Source organism: Muscardinus avellanarius (genome assembly GCF_963383645.1).
Source record: "Muscardinus avellanarius genome assembly, chromosome: 2".
Classification (NCBI taxonomy): Eukaryota; Metazoa; Chordata; class Mammalia; order Rodentia; family Gliridae; genus Muscardinus; species Muscardinus avellanarius.
The window spans coordinates 84236594-84255432 of NC_137787.1; positions in this window are offsets into that span (position 1 = coordinate 84236594).

The following is an 18839-nucleotide window of genomic DNA, read 5'->3' on the forward strand; positions in this document are numbered from 1 at the left end:
TTAAAACATGCTGGTGACTCAGATTAACAGGAACGTATGTGGCAGATCTGATCATCCGTAAGCTGCCAACCTTTCTACTTCACAGTAGGGAAACTAATTTTTAAGACATTTAGAATTAAGAATTTCTTTTAAGAATCTTGAAGTGTGTAAAATGTCTATAGAGTTCTGGATGCTTTGATCACGGCACATTGTTTTTGGTGATTCATGCAATAAAACTTCCAAGATTCATTTTCTTTACCTCCTTCCATACTTCTGAGCATTAGATTGTGGGGACACAGGTAAGCAGTAGTAACATGAACACTAGTCTAGACTAAATTGGCGGGACCTGCCATGCATTATGCTCTTAAGAGTTATCTTGATAATTGACAGTTTGAGCCATCCAGAGGAGTTAAGTGGATATCACTTTAGAATAATTCACTTTGATTGGAAGTTTCAAAACAAAAACAAATTGTATTATTTTCATTGTAAACAGGAAGCAGTAGATAAAAAACCAATAAATCACACCTATATAATTACAGCTGGTGCAGAAGGCAGACTGAAGTCAGCTTGCAGCCACTTGCTTTCAGGTTGGTGATGGGCAATGAGCGAAGTTGCTCCAAGCCATTAGAAGGCTGAAGTGACATAGTCAACTCCATTGTCATATTAAAAGCAGAGCCTCCTAGCTAGGACAGGTCTAATTGCTTAAGCCTATCACCATGTGTCAAAATTCCTAATTGATTTTCTACTCGTTAAAACCATTATACTTCTTACGGCCAGATCTCTGGGTGTGCGTAACTTGAGTGTTGATAACTAGGGCAGCAGCTGCAAAATCTATAGCTTAGGTAGGACTCTATGTCAGAATTGATATAAATGGAATTAAATGAATCACAGAAAGCAAAGTATAAGGCCAGTACAAGTACTATAGGTGTATTCTCTTAGTGTGGTAATGGTATTTTTGGAAGATTATATCGAGCAATCAGATATCTTGTTTTAAATTCTCATAAAGACATTTCTTTTTTTTTTAAAAAAAAAACCCAGCTGTACCTTTGAATAGGACTAAATTTCATAGGCTTATTCTTATAGAACATTTTCCTTCTTACAAGCAAAATATCTTTCTTATTTTACATTATTTGATAAGTTTTATACATATACACATACATTTACAGTCCCTTATGATTTGATTATGAAATTAAAACTGAAAACGATTTCAAATATTGTATAAAATTTTGCTTTTTGCCCAAGATTTTGTAAGGAAATTCATTTTTATGCTACTATACACATAAGTAGAAGAAATGTATTGGTTGAATATGAGATTAAAAATATACAAATACCAATAAAGACAAACACAAATTTTATTTTGGTCTGGAATATTAGACATGTTTTGACCTTGCTTATTTTTTCTTTCTTCTCTACAAAGCTAACAATATTATTAAGATAGCAATAACTGTTATTAAGATAGGTCTTTTTATTTTTTCATTGCACAGCTAATGAACTTGAAAGGCTTCATGGCTGGTATTTTTCTATTTGATTTTTCTCCTCCTCCTCTCCTCCTCCTCCTCCTCCTCCTCCTCCTCCTCCTCCTCTTCCCTCTTCCTCTTCCTCCTTCTATCAAGTATTTGGCAGCAAAATATGGTTTCCTGGGCTCTATACTCTGTATTCTTAAGAATACTCGGTGAGGCTTGCTTTGGGGGATTCTCAGCAGAGCCACTGATTTCACTGAGGTGGATTAATGACACCAAAGATCTGGCTTTAAATGATACAGATAAAAAAATTCTTGAATATTTTTAGATCTAGAAAGCAAATTATACATATTATGTATATATATGTATATATATACATATGTATAAAATATATATAATGTTTGCTTCTATGTGATAATTTTTTACTTTGCTAAAATTTCATCAACCTAGTTAGTCTCTTATGTTTTATTTTTTTCTTTATTTTTTATTTAAAAAATTTTTATTGATGCATTATATTCATACCTCATATTGGGGTCCCTTATGTTTAAAATTGTGTCTCCTCTCACAAAAAGCTAGGTAACTCATAAAGTGACTTTATTTGAAAATAGAGATATTGCCAGTGCAATGAGTTGACATGAGGACATGGCATATGGGGTGGACACCGCATCCAATGTGCCTAGTGTCCCTATAAGAAGACGGCCGCCAGGTGTGGTATCCCACGCTTGTAATCTCTGCATTTGGGAGGCTGAGACATAAGGATCACAGTTCGAGGATAGCCTCAGTCACTTAGTGATGCCCTTTGCAACTTAGTGAGATCCTGTTTCAAAATAAAGAATAATTTAAAAAAAAATAGGGGCTGGAAGTCTAGCTTGGAGGGAAAATGACCCTGGGTTCCATCCCTATACCGCCAAAAAAAAAAAAAAAAGAAAAAAAAAAAGAAAAAAAAAGAAAAAAAAAAGAAGAAAAAAAAAGAAGATGGTCATTTGAAAACAGAGCCATGTGGTGGAGAACCCCACCTAATGATGATAAAGGAGGTATTGGAGTTACACAGCTGCCAGACAGCAACACCAAGGATTGTCAGCAATCAACAGAAGCTAGGAGGCCGCAAGGAAGCTTTCAGCAGGCTCACAGCCTTGCAACACCTTTGTTTGGACCTCTCAGCGCAGAAACTGTGAGACAAATTCCTGTCATTTTAAGCCACCGCTTAAAATGGTCCTTGGTTCCCGCAGCTCCAGGCTTGAGAGTCTTGTTGTCAGAGGCCTGGGGTGATGGATGCTGCCCTGCTTACTGTGCCGGCTGTGCTCTCCTCAGAGCCTGCATGCCACTGGAGCCAATGGAAGGCTCCCCAGGCAGCACCCTGCACTTCCAGGGCAGGGCTCTGCCTGGGTCAACAAGAGGTGGCTGTGAAAACTTAAGATTTGCCTCGTCCCTGGGCTCAGGTGCTTTGTGAGCTGGCAGAGCCAGTGGCAGAGTAGGGGAGACCACAATTTGGGTCCTCATAGCTAACCCCAACCAACAGCAGCAGAAGTGCAGAGAATCTCTACAGGATGCCCAAGACATTCTCCCTCTCAGCAACTTTTCCTGTCCCAGGCCTTCCCTTCCATGTTGCCTGGGTCTCGTCTCTTACAAGTAGCAGGCCCTCCGGTATGCTTTCTTTAGTTGAGCACTTTTCTAGTTGAGCGTTTGTCTTCTCTCATTCTTAATTCAGATGTAGACTCATCCACTAATAGTTTCTTAGGCTGGAAGCTGCTGTGTGAAACATCATGGGCACAAGCCCTGCGCTGTGCTGGACACAACCTGTTGGTCTCAGCAGTTCCAGGGACACAGGAGATATTGTGCCAACCAAGATGCACAGAAGTTTACTCAATACACTTTTGTCCATTTAACAAAACGTACATGTCAGGACAACAGCCTGTTGTAAGTTTCATGACCTACTTCAGAAAACTAGATTTTAATTATGGCTACATATCTTCGCATTTGATTTTTTTTTTCCCTTTTGTATTACTTAATGTCCTATTGTGAGTATGTTTGGGGAGGAGTACTGGGGATTGAACTCAGGGCGTTTTGCCTCTGAATATAGCTCCAGACATATTTTATTTCTTATTTTGAAACAGGTTCTAAGTAGCTGAGGTGCTCATTAAATTGGTTAAACTGGCCTTAAACCCATGGTCCTCTAATCTCAGTCTCCCAAGTGATGGTATTACAGGTGCATGCCACCATGCCTAGCCTATATTTCCTATTAATGGAAGCCGAGTGTCCCTCAGGAAGTACTATCTTCTCTTTACCCCCACCAACCCTTTCCCAACCTTTTGTTCCACTTATTTTGATTTATTTAAAGAATTTGAAGGGCGAGGATGTGGCTCAGTGGTAGAGTGCTTTCCTAGCATCCACAAGGTCATGAGTTCAATTCCCAGCACCACCAAGAAAATACTTTATTTAAAAAAATTAAAACAAATCCCCTTTAACTTAAAAAAGCAAATTAGTCAGTCCTACTTCCAAACACTAAACATACAGAATTCATTAATGGTCAGATATTGTCCTTGCCCATCACTATTACTGACTGGAAGCTATTGTTCACAATTGACTCCTATAGTAATCATGTATAGACAACTACTGGATGCTTGTCCCAATAGCATTATAATCCCAATATTTATAACCAATATTTATATTCAATAGAGTCCATGTTTACTTATTTACAATCAATGCACATTCTGGCATTGATTAAAAAATTTGGCTTCATTTAAAAAAATTTTTTTATTGGTGCACTGTATTATTTTCTTGACTTCATTTTTAAGTAAAATATATTAGCCGGGCATGGTGGCACATGCTTGTAATCCTAGTACTTAGGAGGCTGAGACAGGAGGATCGCAGGTTCGTAGCCAGACTCAGCTACTTAGTGAGGCTGTCTGCAACTTAGTGAGACTCATTTCAAAATAAAGAATTAAAAACAGAGTTGGTGGTGTAGCTTGGAGGTTTGATGCCTCTGGGCTCAATCCCCAGTACTGATTATATATATATAATGTGTGTGTATGTATATGTATATGTATATGTATATGTATATGTATATGTATATGTATGTATGTATTTTCCATGAGCTTTTCTAATCTTTCCATTTTAAACTGTTGACAACTTTTTTTCTTTTAGCTTCTATCATGTTATTTCCTTTTCCTTTACCTATACATTATCATGTTAAATTCTTTTGGGCTCAAAATAGGTAAGAGACCTAGAGATAATTGATGGAATGAAGAGAAGTTCCTTGAATCTCTTAAGGAAGACACTTATGCATGGACACCTATGTTTTCTTGTTTCTTGTTTTGTTTTTTTTTTTTTTTTTTGTACTTGTTGCTTGAGAACAAAAGTTTCCATTTACCACTATGCACCATTCATTTTCAATGCAACATGACAGTAGAGTGATTTGGACTGGGGTGAGGTGTCTAGCAAATTTCCTTCCCCTGATGATGTGATTGGCTTAGGGAAATTGTCTGACCTGAATAGATTCACTTGCAGAAAAGTATGATTTTGTTTCAAGTTTAAGGGAAGGTACACTCTTGCGTGTGATTGTACTGATGGATGGGGGATGAGGCAGATGCCATGCAAGACAGAACCTTGGGCAAGTAAAGAAGACTGGGGCTTTGCAGCATGACTGGGTTGCTGGGTCCACTCTTCTCAGAATTCCAGACCTTTCAATTATGGGATTATATGCCTAGTGGTTAAAGGTAGTTTAAGTTGCATATTTATTAATTTGTTGTTTGTTTTTAGGTAAGATAAACCATAACTGAGCTGACATAATTTTGTTTATATATCTCAGCTGTTCAGTTAGTTGAATGGATAAGTTGCTGCCTGCTTCTATAAAGACTCCTAAAAAAAAAAAATTTTTTTTTGTGTGTGTATGGGTGTGTGTGTGTGTGTGTGTGTGTGTGTGTGTGTGCAGTGCTGGGGATTGAACCCAGGGACATTTTACTTCCAAGTTATACCCACAGCTCTATTTTAGTTTTTATTTGAAAACTGAGGCTTGCCAAGTTGCTAAGTGCCTGGCTAAGTTGTTGAGGCTGGTTTTAAACCCATGATCCTCTTGTCTCAGCTTTCCAAGTACTAGGATTACAGGCATGCACCACCACATCTCACTTTAAATTCTTTCAATAAACATTTCTTCTATACATGAACTTTTGCCTAAACTTATTGTTACAGATAGGCAACAACTGAGGGAAAAAGAAAGATCCCAGGTACAACTTTCATTTCTATCATGAAATAGGCCAGAGAAGTATTGACAATGAGCATTTAGTACTCAAAGTCCAAACCCACAACTACTGACCTTCTTGACCCCAGCCAGGCACACATGGGTCTCACATTCTGCTCTCATGCGCTGTAGGGAGAAGCTGGCGCAAAATTATAAAGAAAGACACAATTTTCTGGTTATTTGATTCCTTGTGGGGTAGGGGCCCAGGATTCAGATATGTAGGTGAATTCAATGAATATTTAAATGAGGTTTTCTGAATTAGGTGTTTGAGAGCCTCAAAGTTAGCTTTCTCTTTCCTCACCAGGAGCAAATTCCCCCTTTCTCTTCCTCTCCAGGGGAGAAATAAAGCCAGACTCAGAAATAAAGCCAGTTTCAGGATTAACCAGCTAGATTTGGGATGAATGAAATGAACCCTCTGCTAGCCTTCTTGGACTTGGGGGCTTGGTGGCACCAGCATGGCCCCAGAGTTTTTGGCTGGTCTTACTGCCTGCGGGGCTGATTATGCCCCTTGCAGTAACAGTGGGTTTTACACCTCAGAGGAGAATTCCTCCAAAAAGCTGAATTGTTTTTCTAACATAGCACACTTAAGCCGCCAACACTGCCTAATCATCTACACTCCAGAGGTCCCCTCAAAAACATTTTCCTGGCTCAAAAGTATTCCCTTTTTCTTTACTGTTTCTCCTTCATCCCCTCCTAGTTAGGGAAATAAGACTGTGGTCAGCTCATAAGCTCTGGGTTTCTGTTTGACCTTGCATATTGTCTCTTCTTTCATCCTTTCCTTTTCCCATAAAGCAAGTAGTTTTGAATTATTAGCAATATTGCTATTGAAGTATATACCTGGCCATGCAATAGTGGTGGTAAAGAAGGCAGCTTAGGACCTTGTACATAGTAGGTATGTGATAAATGCTAGATGCTGTAACATTAATACCATTATAGCACTTTTTTCCTTCTTCTTTTCTCTCATTTTATTTTATTTCTTTGGTGTAGGGATTGAGTGCAAGGGTATTCTACCTCCATGCTATACTCCCATCCCTTTTTATTTAAAACAGGGTCTTGCTAAGTTGTTGAGACTGGCCTTAAACCTGTGATCCTCTTGTCTCAGCTCCCCAAGTCCTGGAATTACAGATGTGCCCCAACATTTTATATATTTCAAATCTCATTTCACAGACTAAAATAATCCTTAATCTAACCAATGTGGTTTTTTTAATTGTATTCAGAGAATGTCATTTTTGTTTGTGGGGCTTATTCTAAATACATGTACCATCAACCTTAAGCAGATCCAGTGTAACATATATAACAATCTGGATTTATACATTATTACAAATTTAAAAAGCCAATTCTCTTTTTAAAATTTAAATATGATTTGGTGACTTTTAAAACAAAGTCACTGTTCACATTTAGGAGAGTTCAACAGCTTGGTCCTTGGGGGAAGGCCCAACAAGATGGTGTTTACTATTAACTAGAGTTCTCAGTGGGCTTTCTGGGCTGGCAGATGTGACCTGACACAAAACAATTCTTCTGTGGTTTTATCCACAAGGATTTGTTTTCATTGTTATTCTAGTCTAATTTTTCATTCAGACAATGAAATTGGTTTTCCATGCAAATTTCCTGGCTATCTATTCTTTGCTCCATTTTTCAAGTTGCATAATTTAGTCACATTATTTTTATTTGCCCTGACTAGCTTTGGTTGATATATATTTTTAAGCTAAAAAAACAAAAAGGGAACAACATTTATTCCTTATATTTCACAGTAAAGCTCTATGTTGAGTATCTTTTTCTTTCTTCTTGTGGTAATGGGGATTAATCCCAGGACATTAAACCTCCAAGGTACATTCCCAACCTTATTTTATTTTTTTATTTGGAAACAGGGTCTAGGTTGGTGAGTATCTCACTATGTTGCTCAGGCTGTCCTCAAACCTGTAATGCTTCTGTTTCAGCCTCCCACGTACTGGAATTACAGGTATGCACCACCATGCCAGCTTACCGCAAGTATTTATTTACAAATATGTTTGTCATCATAGTTTTTGTGAGTTTTTTTCTTTCTCTCTTTCTCCTTCCTTCCTATCTTATCTTTCTTTCTCTCTTTTTCTCCTTTCTTGCTTGTGGTCCTGGAGATTGAACCCAGGGCCTTGCGCATGCTAGGCGAGCACTCTACCACTGTGCTATATCGCTAGCCCTTTTATTTATAAACTAGACGAGGAATTTATTGAAATCCTTAAAGTTATCTGGCAATTCAATCAGATGCTGCACCTCGTTTAAATATGTTCAGCAATCCTCAGGATTGGCATCATTAACTTCTATCTTCTCATCTGCTATAATTGGTGATTGATGATGAAGGTTCCTAATTACAGGCACAGTGATGGGCCAGTTGGGCTCTACGAAGCCTCAGGCTGACTGAGCACCTTCTCCACAGCCTTTCGTTCTTCAGCTCATGAATGATAAAAATAATGTGCTGCCATATTCAACCACTCACATCATTAGGGGATCTTATTTTTATCCTACCCTTTAAAACACCACCCCTTGTGAGTCTTCATTCACAGACAGTCTATGCCAAAATAATTGATTCATTTACTTGGGAACCAAACCAACAAAGAGATGCAAAATAACAATAAGAGTAAAAATTTTAGGTAGATTTGATCACCTGATTTAGTTAAATCAGTCATTGGTTTAATGATAAATGAATTCATATAAATAGATGCATATAAGATAGTTCATATAAAATTTTAAAAATAGCTAAATTTTACAAGTCAATTTTTAAAATGTGATGTTGTCAGCTACATTTTCCAGAAAAGGAACTGAAAATGCTGCTTAAATCCCAGCTTTAGGGTAAAAAAAAAAGATTATGTTTTACAAATATGAATTTGGGAAACAACTCATAATTTTTATGTTAGGAGAGCCAATATAATAAGACATTTAAGTTATAATACTCATACTAGTTAAATCAAATTACAATGACAGATTACTTTTGTGTACAGTTTGGCAAAGCTCACTGAACTCATTGGAGAAAGGTTATGTAAAAAACATGTGCAGGCAGATGGTCGCCTAAATGATAATTACTGCTCAAATAAAACTAATATTGTTGAATTTGGAAAAACACAGGAAACTTAATGGGTGTGAACTGTCTTACTGTGATTAGTCAAAATACAGGAAGCATTCACTTAAATGATATAGTTCAGTTATTCTTTGTTTGAGGCCAAATCAGATTAGGGTACATCAATGAGAAATTATGAAACTTCCAATAATATTTCTTTTCCTTAACCACCCAAACTGTAGCCAGTTCTAAGAAGAAAAATAAGTCCTGTTAAAAAGGATAAGTTAATTTGATATAAAATAAATAATCATGAGCTCATTTGGGGGAAACCGTGTGCTGTGTTTATAATTTGAACTAAACCTTAATATTAAAATTAATTTCTCAGCTAGGCATGATGGTAGGCACCTGTAATCCAAGTACTTGGGAGGTGAGACAGGAGGATTACGGGTTCGAGGCCAGATTCAGCAGCTGAGTGAGACTCCAAGCAACCTAAGAGACCTCTGTTTTCAAATAATAAAAAAATGGGGACTGGGAATGTATTCCAGAGGTAGAATGCCCCTGGATTCAATCTATAGTACCACACATACACATATACACACATATAACTCTGTGTGTGTGTGTGTGTGTGTGTGTGTGTGTGTGTGTGTATCTCAAGTATAAGAGACCTTAAAATTTTCACAGTCATCATTTACTATTCACCTACCAAGTACACAGCTCCAGTATAGGAACTGTGGTGGTACAAGGAAGTGTCAGCCATCATCCATTCCGTCTCTGGGTTTAGCTGTAGAGTTGGGCATTCACACAAGATACACAAACAAATCCAAACAGCATGTACTTAATAGTGAGTAAATGATAATGGCTTGACTGCCAAGATGTAAAAAGTGGGCATGCAATTTTTCTGCTCAGCTGCTTACAGGAAATTTCTTTTAAAAGAAGATGAAATTAATATAGTTAGGCAAAAATGGCATGAAGAAAATAAAAAGTAAGATAAGTGCAAGATATATTTTGGTAGCCAGATTGGCTGCCTGCTGATTTTCTATACAAGAATCAAGAAATGAAGTAGGAAATATAAATAGGAGTCAGGTTCTGCTGTAGGTGGAAAAGAGAGCATCCACCCCCAAGACTGGTCTTAAAACTGTGCCTCTGTTTTTCTGCCACTCTAAGCCTGCAGGTCTTTGCTCTTCACACGTCTCATCCATCTGTGAAGTGCCCTGTGTTCTACACTGCTTTGCTCCATGTGTACACAAGCATTGAAGCCAACAGTTAGACCTTATTCTGCTGCATACTTTCCTGGGAAAATTCAAAGGACCAGAAAACAAAGGTAAATTTCATGGTTAATTTTTCTTTTTTGGGTAGACCCTAAGGGCATCCTAACTCTGAGGTATACCCCCAGCCTTTTTAAATTTTTTATTTTGAAACAGGATCTCACTAAGTTTCTGATGCTGGCCTGGCACCTGCAATTCTCCTGTCTCATACTCCCAAGTACTGTGACTACAGGTGTACCACCACACCCTCCTTTCATGGCTAATTTTTTTTTTTTTTATCAAGAAGAGATTTCTGGAAATAGGATCTAAACTTAGGCATCAAAGATACCACTGTTCTTATAATTCCATCAGATTTTTCAGCCACCAGGTACCATCTGGATTATCTAATCTGCTTAGCTCTGATCTCCCCACTCTCAACATCCACCATGAAGTCATGCAGTTACTCAAATGCACTGAACTCTTATGCTGTGTTGAGAAAGATGCCATGGGACCCAGAGAAAAAGACAAAACCCAGCTCTCATATGACTGTTGAGAGGCTGAAATGCAGACAATGGGCAGAACATACATCAAAATCTAACTCTGACCTGCACCCTGCCAGAAGACCAAACCCTTCTCTAGATAATAAAAGCCCCAGAAAGCCAAATGGCTATCTCTCGCAAAAAATACAGTAACTTCTATAATGATCAACCTGAAGTGGCCAGGACCTAGTAACTGACAGTTTCTCTAAATTTTGTTCCCACCTCTAACTTAGGATGTATCAGAGAAAGTCAAACATAGTCCCCTAACCAATCCCATAGGATGCCTCCCTCCCCACTAGCTGCCCACAGCTTTACCCCACACACAGTCTCCAGCCTGGGCACATCTGAAGCCCCTCCCCCTTTTTTTCCATTATGAAGCTTTTCTACTCTTCTGCCTCCTTTGATATCCTGAAAAAATGCAAGCGAAGGTGGCTGCCTGTCTCGCAATAGCTGGCTCTGAGTGAATGGCCTTGCTTTTCTCATTGGATCAGTCTTTGTGTATTTTCCACACTGAATGCAAAAGTCACCCTTGGCAGTTTGGGCGTAGTAGGAGAGGTGAGCATAAATCTGCAAAAACAGAGAAGGTTGTAGTAGCACCAATATACTCTCACCCAAATCTCTAGGGTCTGTTTTTAATTCATATCCAAGGAAGTTGCAGGTAATTTGATCTTTTTGTGAGTGACAGTCATAGCAGGAAAACAGCTTTATTCTTTGGACTCTACTGTCCTTGATCTAGTGATGCTATGGCAAAAGCCTTTGGAGATAAAGTGTTTTGGGTCACATCTAAGCTTTTATTTTATTATTTTATTTTAATCTTTCAATGCTAAAGATTGAACCCAGGAACATTTCATCTTTGAGTTACAACTCCCACCCTATTTTATTTTTTATTCTGAAGCAGGTTCTTGCTAAGTTTCTGGGAACCTTGCTAAGTTGCTGAGGCTGGTCTCGAACCTGAGATTCTCCTGTCTCAGTCTCCTAAGTACTGGGATTGCAGTTGTGCACCATCACACCCAGCTGGGTTACTTCTAAGATTTAACAAACAGTCTCACATTTTAGGTGCCACAGGAGACTACAGGAGAGTACAGGGTAAACCAGGAGCTTGTTCTCTAATTAATTTAAAAGCCACCTATCATAAGTTAGAAAATTAAACAGAAAGAAGGGAGTGATTTTTGTCTTCACTCTTCACATTCAACCATCTCTCCTCACCTGTATCTCTTCCTTGGCTGCTCCTAGTTCCCCGGATCAAGAGGTATGGGGCCACTTGACTAGTCTAGGTGTCACTTGCCGTGGCACTTCTTGCCCTGGCTTGCAGGGCATTGGCAGAACACTGAGATTTCACAGCCAGGGCTGATAACAGAAGGACATCCCAAAGATCCCAGAGAGCAAACCGCATGCTTGTCTGTGACCTGGGCGTCCCTGCAGCCCCTCCTGCTCTGCTCTGGAAGTTATCTTGATTGAGGCCTGAGTCAGCCCAAGCTTAATGCCGGAGGGAATGGCAGATTCCTTTTGTAAAGGACAAGTTAGTTGATATTTTAGGGTTATGGTTAGGTTCTGTGGGGCTCAAAGTTTTTATTGTAGATATTCAACTTTATTGTTTGGTGGTAATGGAGATTGAACCCAGGCCCATGCTACCTCTGAGCTACACCCCCAGCCCTATTTTTTTTTTTTTTTTTTGAAGCAGGGTCTCACTAAATTGTAGAAGGCCTCATTAAGCTGCTGAGGTTGGCCTTGAACCTGCAATTCTCCTGTCTCAGACTCCCAAGTACAGGGATTATAAGCGTCTGTCACCATGCCTGGCTCATCTTTATTCTTGAATGCATCTATAGATGATATGTAAAAGAAGAAATATGACAGTTTCAATGAAACAATTTAAGGACATTAAAATTAAAATTGAATATAATTTTTATACTTTTTTGGTGCATCATGGTCTCTGATAATGACATGCATGCACACAGTTCCCCATTATCATGAAAGCTTATTTTTCTCTTTTGATTTTTTTTTTGTGTGTGTGTGTAGTACTAGGGATGAAACCCAGAGGCATTCTACCTCCAAGCTGTACCCCCAGCCCTATTTTTTATTCTTTATTTGGAAACAGGGTTTCACTGAGTTGCAGAAGGCCCCACTAAGTAGCTGAGGCTGTTCGTGAACCATAATCCTCCTGTCTCAGCCTCCCAAATTCTGGGATTACAAGTGTGTGCCACCATGTCCAGCTTCTTTTGATTTTTTCAACCTTAATATATGTATTTTTTAGAATACAAGGGTTGAACCCAGAAGTATTCTACCTCTGAGATATACCCCCCCAGCCCATTTTGTGTTTCATTTTGAAAAGGGGCCTCACTAAGTTACCATGCGCTGGTCCTTGATCCTCCTGTCTCAGCCTCCCAAGTACTGGAATTGTTTGCCACTGTGACCAGCTTTCCAACTGCGATATTATGAAAGCTATTCTTAGGTTGTCATTCAAAAATAGGGAATGGGCCCCCCAAAAGGTCCAGGATTCTTGGAATTTGTAGATCACAATCTCAAACCAACAGAAAGTCAAGTGCATGGCAGCACACAAGCAGGAAGAGATGAACCTTTCTGGAAGCCGGCTCTAGAGAACCATCGAGAGCACCCGGCACGCTGCGAAAGAAATGTCAGATGTTCTGGAAATAGCAGGGATGAGCAGCCACAAAGCTGTGGGGAAAGAGGTGGGGTCCATGTAGACGGTGCGGTAAGGAGGGGGTTGCCCCTGTAGGAGATTTGCTAGGCCATGGCAGCATATCAGCAGGTGGGGGGAGGAGGGAGAGGGACAGGTCGTGGCTGAGGAAAAAACTGTGTTAGAGTTTCTGAGTGTAGAAGAGTAATTTACTTTTTGGTTTAGGTCCTATGTAGTAGCTGATTTGCAAGTGTCCAGGCAAAAATTTAGTGTTATCATCTGTGCCAAAATTTGCAGGGCAGGGGTCTGGTGGCAGCATTCAGCAGTGGTTAAGAGAACACGCTCTGGTCTCAGATCACCTGGGTACCAGTCTCTTCAGTGACACTTTGTGACCCTGGCATCCTTCCAGGTTTTTTATTTTTTTTAATATTTTTTTGAGGGGGGTAGAACCACTGATGTTAGAATCAAAACTAACTACATACCTCAATGATCATGTCAAATGATTTGTACTATTCTTCTATTCTCGTTCACATAGCTTTCAAATTCTTGGAAAGATATAAGTATTTTTTAAAAAACTTTATTTATTCTAAGATGTTCTGAAACATCATTAGGAGAAAAGATCAAATGATAATTTATACGTCAAGATTCTTGGGCTCCTTCTCTTAAAGATCCTATTTTTCTGTTCCCAGTAAACTATTATGTAATAAGCTTCATTCCATCCTAATTAAGACACTGTTGAAAGATTCAGCTTAAATCACACCTTAAATCAGGTTTCAAAATTTCAATAAACATCCCAACCTTGTTGCCCTTTTCTCCCTGAGGTACTGTGAATACTCTAATAGTAGTGGAATTTTATAAGCGCAAGAAAGAAATGCACCTCTGTCTTACCAGGAGGTCGTTTTGGTGATACTTTTGAACACATATAATGCTCTGAGCTTGATGCGAGTTCCCAATTCTCAGTACTTTATGAGGATAAATATATAGATACACTTTAGCATTATTCACAATGAGAAAAAGATGAAAGCAATCCAAATACCTTTTAATGAATGAATGTTTACACAAAATGTGATGTATCTATACAATTGATGCCTTGAAAGGGAAGGGAATTCTAGCATATGCAATAACACAAACGAACCTTAGAGACTAATATGCTAGGAAAGTAAATCAGTTACAAAAGAACAGATATGATATGAATCCACTTCTATGAGGCACCCAGGGTAGCTTCACAGTCAGAAAGCAAAATGGTGATTGCCACAGTAGGGGAGAAAAGAAAAGAGATATTGCTTAGTAAATATAAAGTTTTAGTTTAAGATGATAAAAATGGAGATAAATGGCTGTTTGTACAGTTATGTGAATATACATAATTTTACTGAATTGCATTGAATTATACACTTAAAATGGTTATTATGGTAAATTTCATGTTGTGTATATTTTACCTGTCTTAGTCTCTGTTTCTGACTCTCTCTGTACACACATATATATATATATATATATATATATATATATATATGTATGTATGTATCTGTAAATATAGATCTATACTTATATATCTCTAAACCTCCAAATCAATAATCTTTCTATATATAGAAGCGTAGCTGTAGATATACAAATCTATATGCTTATGGATTTATAGATCTAGGTTTATATTTATAGGCCTATAGATATACATCTTGAAGAACTTGAGAATTTTCATTGTGGCCTTCATATATCTTTGTACATTTTACTTAAGGTACTTTTCTTAATAAAATCCAGATTTCGCTGGGCGTGGTGGCGCACGCTTGTAATCCCGCGCTTGGGAGGCTGAGACAGGAGGATCACATGGGTTCGAAGCCAGCCTCAGCTACTTAGTGAGGCATTCAGCAACTTAGTGAGACCCTGTTTCCAAATAAAATGTAAAAAAAAAGGTCTGGGAGTATAGCCTGGAGGTAGAAACCTCTGGGTTCCACCCCCAGTACCACCAAAAAAAAAAAAAAAAACCCCACAAAAAACAAAAAATCCAGATATTCCAAGTAATAATTACTACTGTATAAGTACAGTGCCTCTACCCTTAAAGCTAGCTACTCTTTAGCCAATAGCTTTATTCCTGACCCTTGTAAAATAAAATAAAATAAAATAAATCTGTCCTTCTTCCTCGCATTATAATGAGTTTCTTTTGAGATATTGTAGTTCTAGGCATTTTCTCATAAAGGCAAAGGGCGATCTGATTAATTTTCTTCCACTGTATGTGTATACATGTGTTTGTGTAACATGTGGTAGAGAGACAAATACAGAGATAGAGACATAAAGACAGAAATAGGGATAGGCAGAAAAACAGAAAAACTGAGAGACAGAAACAAAAAGCACCAATGAGCTTGGGAGGCTGTGATCTCAGGACTGCGTGAGGTCCCAGAGATTTCCCTTGGAACATCCGTCCCTGGTCTAGTTAGATGAAGGAGGTTCAGGGCATCTTTAAGGAGGACAGCAATGGCATCTGAGCCACCAAATCTTGGAACTTAAGTCTTAGGCTCACCAAGATAGACCCAGGGGTCAAAGTCTGTTATTTTATCTCAGGCACAGAGGATCAGAAAGCAGCTTTGGTAGCTTCTACTTCCGAGGTTATCTATGGAGGCGCCAGGACAGGCAGAAGCTCAAACAGGTTATGATGAGCCGTCTGAGATGGCTTTCTTCAAGGAGCTGCCAAAGACCAACTAAACATCCACTGTGCTGAGATTTTAAAAGTCTAAGGATAGGCTGGTGAGGGGCCGGCACTGGTGGTGAAGAATTGCATCTGGATCTGGGAAGGGCAGGGAAGCCAAAAGAAATGGGCCCAGTAGAAGACCAAGTGGTCTTGAGACTTGATATTAGTGATGAACAGACTCTGCCCTGAGTAGTCAGTTTGCAGAGCATAAAGGTAAATCAGACTTGCCTAAATCTTTGTGTACAGAGGGTACACTAACTGGCTTCAGCACTGAAGGATTTTAGGAGCTGCCCAGGACAAGACTCCATAGGAGTTCCCTTATTAGGAGACCTGTCACAAGGCTCTCATATGTCCTTGAGGGCCAAAGACTTACAGCTTTGGCAGCTTTGGCCTAAAATAATAATCAATCTAGGAAACAAATGTTAAGAAAATTTTAACTTAGCATTAGCACACTCAAAATAAAAAAGAAACAGAACAAAAAAAGAAAACAGGGAAAGATGTGCTCAACATTATATAAAGATTTATTTTAGAGGTGTTTAAAACACAAAAACTTAGGCCGGGCGTAGTGGCACACACCTGTAATCCCAGCATTCGGGAGGTGGAAACAGGAGGATCGTGTTTCCCGCTACTTGGCCAGGCCCCTTGCAACTCAGTGAGAACCTGTTTCAAAAATAAAGAGACTAAAAAATAGGGCTGGGGATGTAGCTCGGAGGTATAGTGCCCCTGGGTTCTATCCCCAGTACTGCAATCAATCAATCAATCAATCAATCAATAACACTTTAGTCTGATGAAATGGCACACCCCTGTAATCTCCCTGTATTCTCAGTGTTTGGGAGGCTGAGATAGGAGGATTGAAGGTTCAAGGTCAGCATGAGGTAATTTAGCAAGACTCTGTTTCAAATAAAAAATAATATAGGGCAGGGAAGTTATCTCAGTGGTAGAATGTCCCTGCTGGGTTCAATCCCAGGAACATAAGGAGGTCAACATTTCTTTGGAAATAGCAGTTGGGTAAGGTCTCACAGAATCATGCTAAAGTTTGATCCATCATTAAATGTATGCCAGATTTCAGTAGCAAACAATGTGATGAAATAACTCTCTCATAGAAATCCAGAGTTCTGAGCTGATTTACAACAACCTGTGTAAGGAGTAATGCTCTCTCCCTAGGCACACATTTGACCCAGCGCTGTTTGCTCTTAAGTCTAGTCACAGAAAGATATCCCAATAGGTGACTGAATCTTTTATTGGAGCAGTGGCTGGCATTCATTATCTTATTGAGAATGGTGTGGAAACCTTTCTGTGTTATTCATGTACTACTTTTTACAGACCAAAGGAGCAATCATTTAATGGCTCAAGAGTGGGAAAAATAATAATAAAGGGCCAGGCTCTCATCCCTTGCAATCAAATAGATATTGTTCTCTATTGAGTTATGCAGCATAAGAATCTCACGTAATAACAGTAATAAATAATGGGGTAATTTCCTTGCCAGCTGCTAATGGTTTCCTTGCTTCCAACCAGAGTTTTATATCATTGCATTTATACCTACAGGAAACAATGACATTCTCAAACCTGTTTTAAAAGTCTGCACTTTTTATTTTTTATTGCTATAGTTTTTATGGGTTGTCTCAGCCTGGGGTTGAATTGTTAGGTCCCTAAAAGAAGAAAATATGATCAAAACAGTATTGGTAGTAGAGCTTGATGTGACTCCCAAGGAAGAGGAGTTCAGGATAAAGTTGCCTTCATTAGGCCTGGTTTTGGTGGGGGGGGGGTATCTTGAAATACAAGTCTTTTCCAAGGTTATTCATATGATACTTATGGGAGAAAGCGTACATTGCTGGTAATGATTACCTTGATAGTGGTTTGGATTTGTCTTTGGTGTGGACTGGCTGAGTAAGGAAGATTAGTGTATTAAACTAACCTGAGATTCTGAATCTAAGGGTGCAGAATAGGTTGATAAGATAACAAGCCATAGATAACTAAGAAGATGAGAAGCGCAGCGGAGCTGATGGGTGTATTAATAAACATGGCTGTTTCTTTTTTCTCTAAGCTTCATCTCTGTGTCATTTTGGACAATCGTTTTTGTTATATTATCTTTTTAAACATGGTGATAATGGGAATTTTGAACCCAGGGACATTCTACCTCTGAGCTATATCCCTAGCCCTATTCTACGTTTCTTTTTATTTTGAAATAAGGTCTTGCTAAGTTGCTGAAGGTCTCCCTAAGTTTTTGACACTGGTATATTATTTTTGAGTCGTTTGGCCATCTCCACCCACCTACCACACTCCAGATTTGATCTACCTTGGAAAATAGAAATTTCATTATACTTCGGTTTTGGTTTGTTTGTTTGTTTTTTTGGTACTGAGGATTCTGACTCTGAACTACACCTTTTCTTTTTTTCTTTCTTTCTTCCTTCCTTCCTTCCTTCCTTCCTTCCTTCCTTCCTTCCTTCCTTCCTTCCTTCCTTCTTTCTTTTTTTTTTTCTTTTTTTTTGGTGGTACTGGTTCCTGGAAACCCTTCTACCTCCGGGCTACACTCCCAGATCCATTTTTATACTTTTTTATTTGGAAACAGGGTTCTTAAGCCAGCACAGCTGGCTTTGAACCTGCGCAATCCTCCTGTCTCCACTTCCCAAGCATGGGGATTACAAGCGTGCGCCACCACTCCTGGCACGCTCTCTCTCTCCCTCTCCCTCTCCCTTCTCCTCCCCTCCCCCCCCCCCTCTCTCTTGTTCAACAGTGCTGAGGTCCTAAGTTACTGAGGCTGATTTAGAACTATGCTCCTCCTGACTCAGCTTCCCACGAACTGGAATTATAGGTGTGAGCCACACTTCTATTTAACATATCACTGGATGCTACTTGTACTAACTCTATACTTGCTCCTTTTCCTTATATGACTATAAACTTCTTTTATACTCCACAGGTTTTTATCACCCCCAATGACACATGGGGAAATGAAAGCATAGAAAGGCCCATCTATGTGCCCAAGGTTGCAGAGCTGGTAAGTACAATCAAGATTGAATCCAAGTAGTGTGACCCCCGA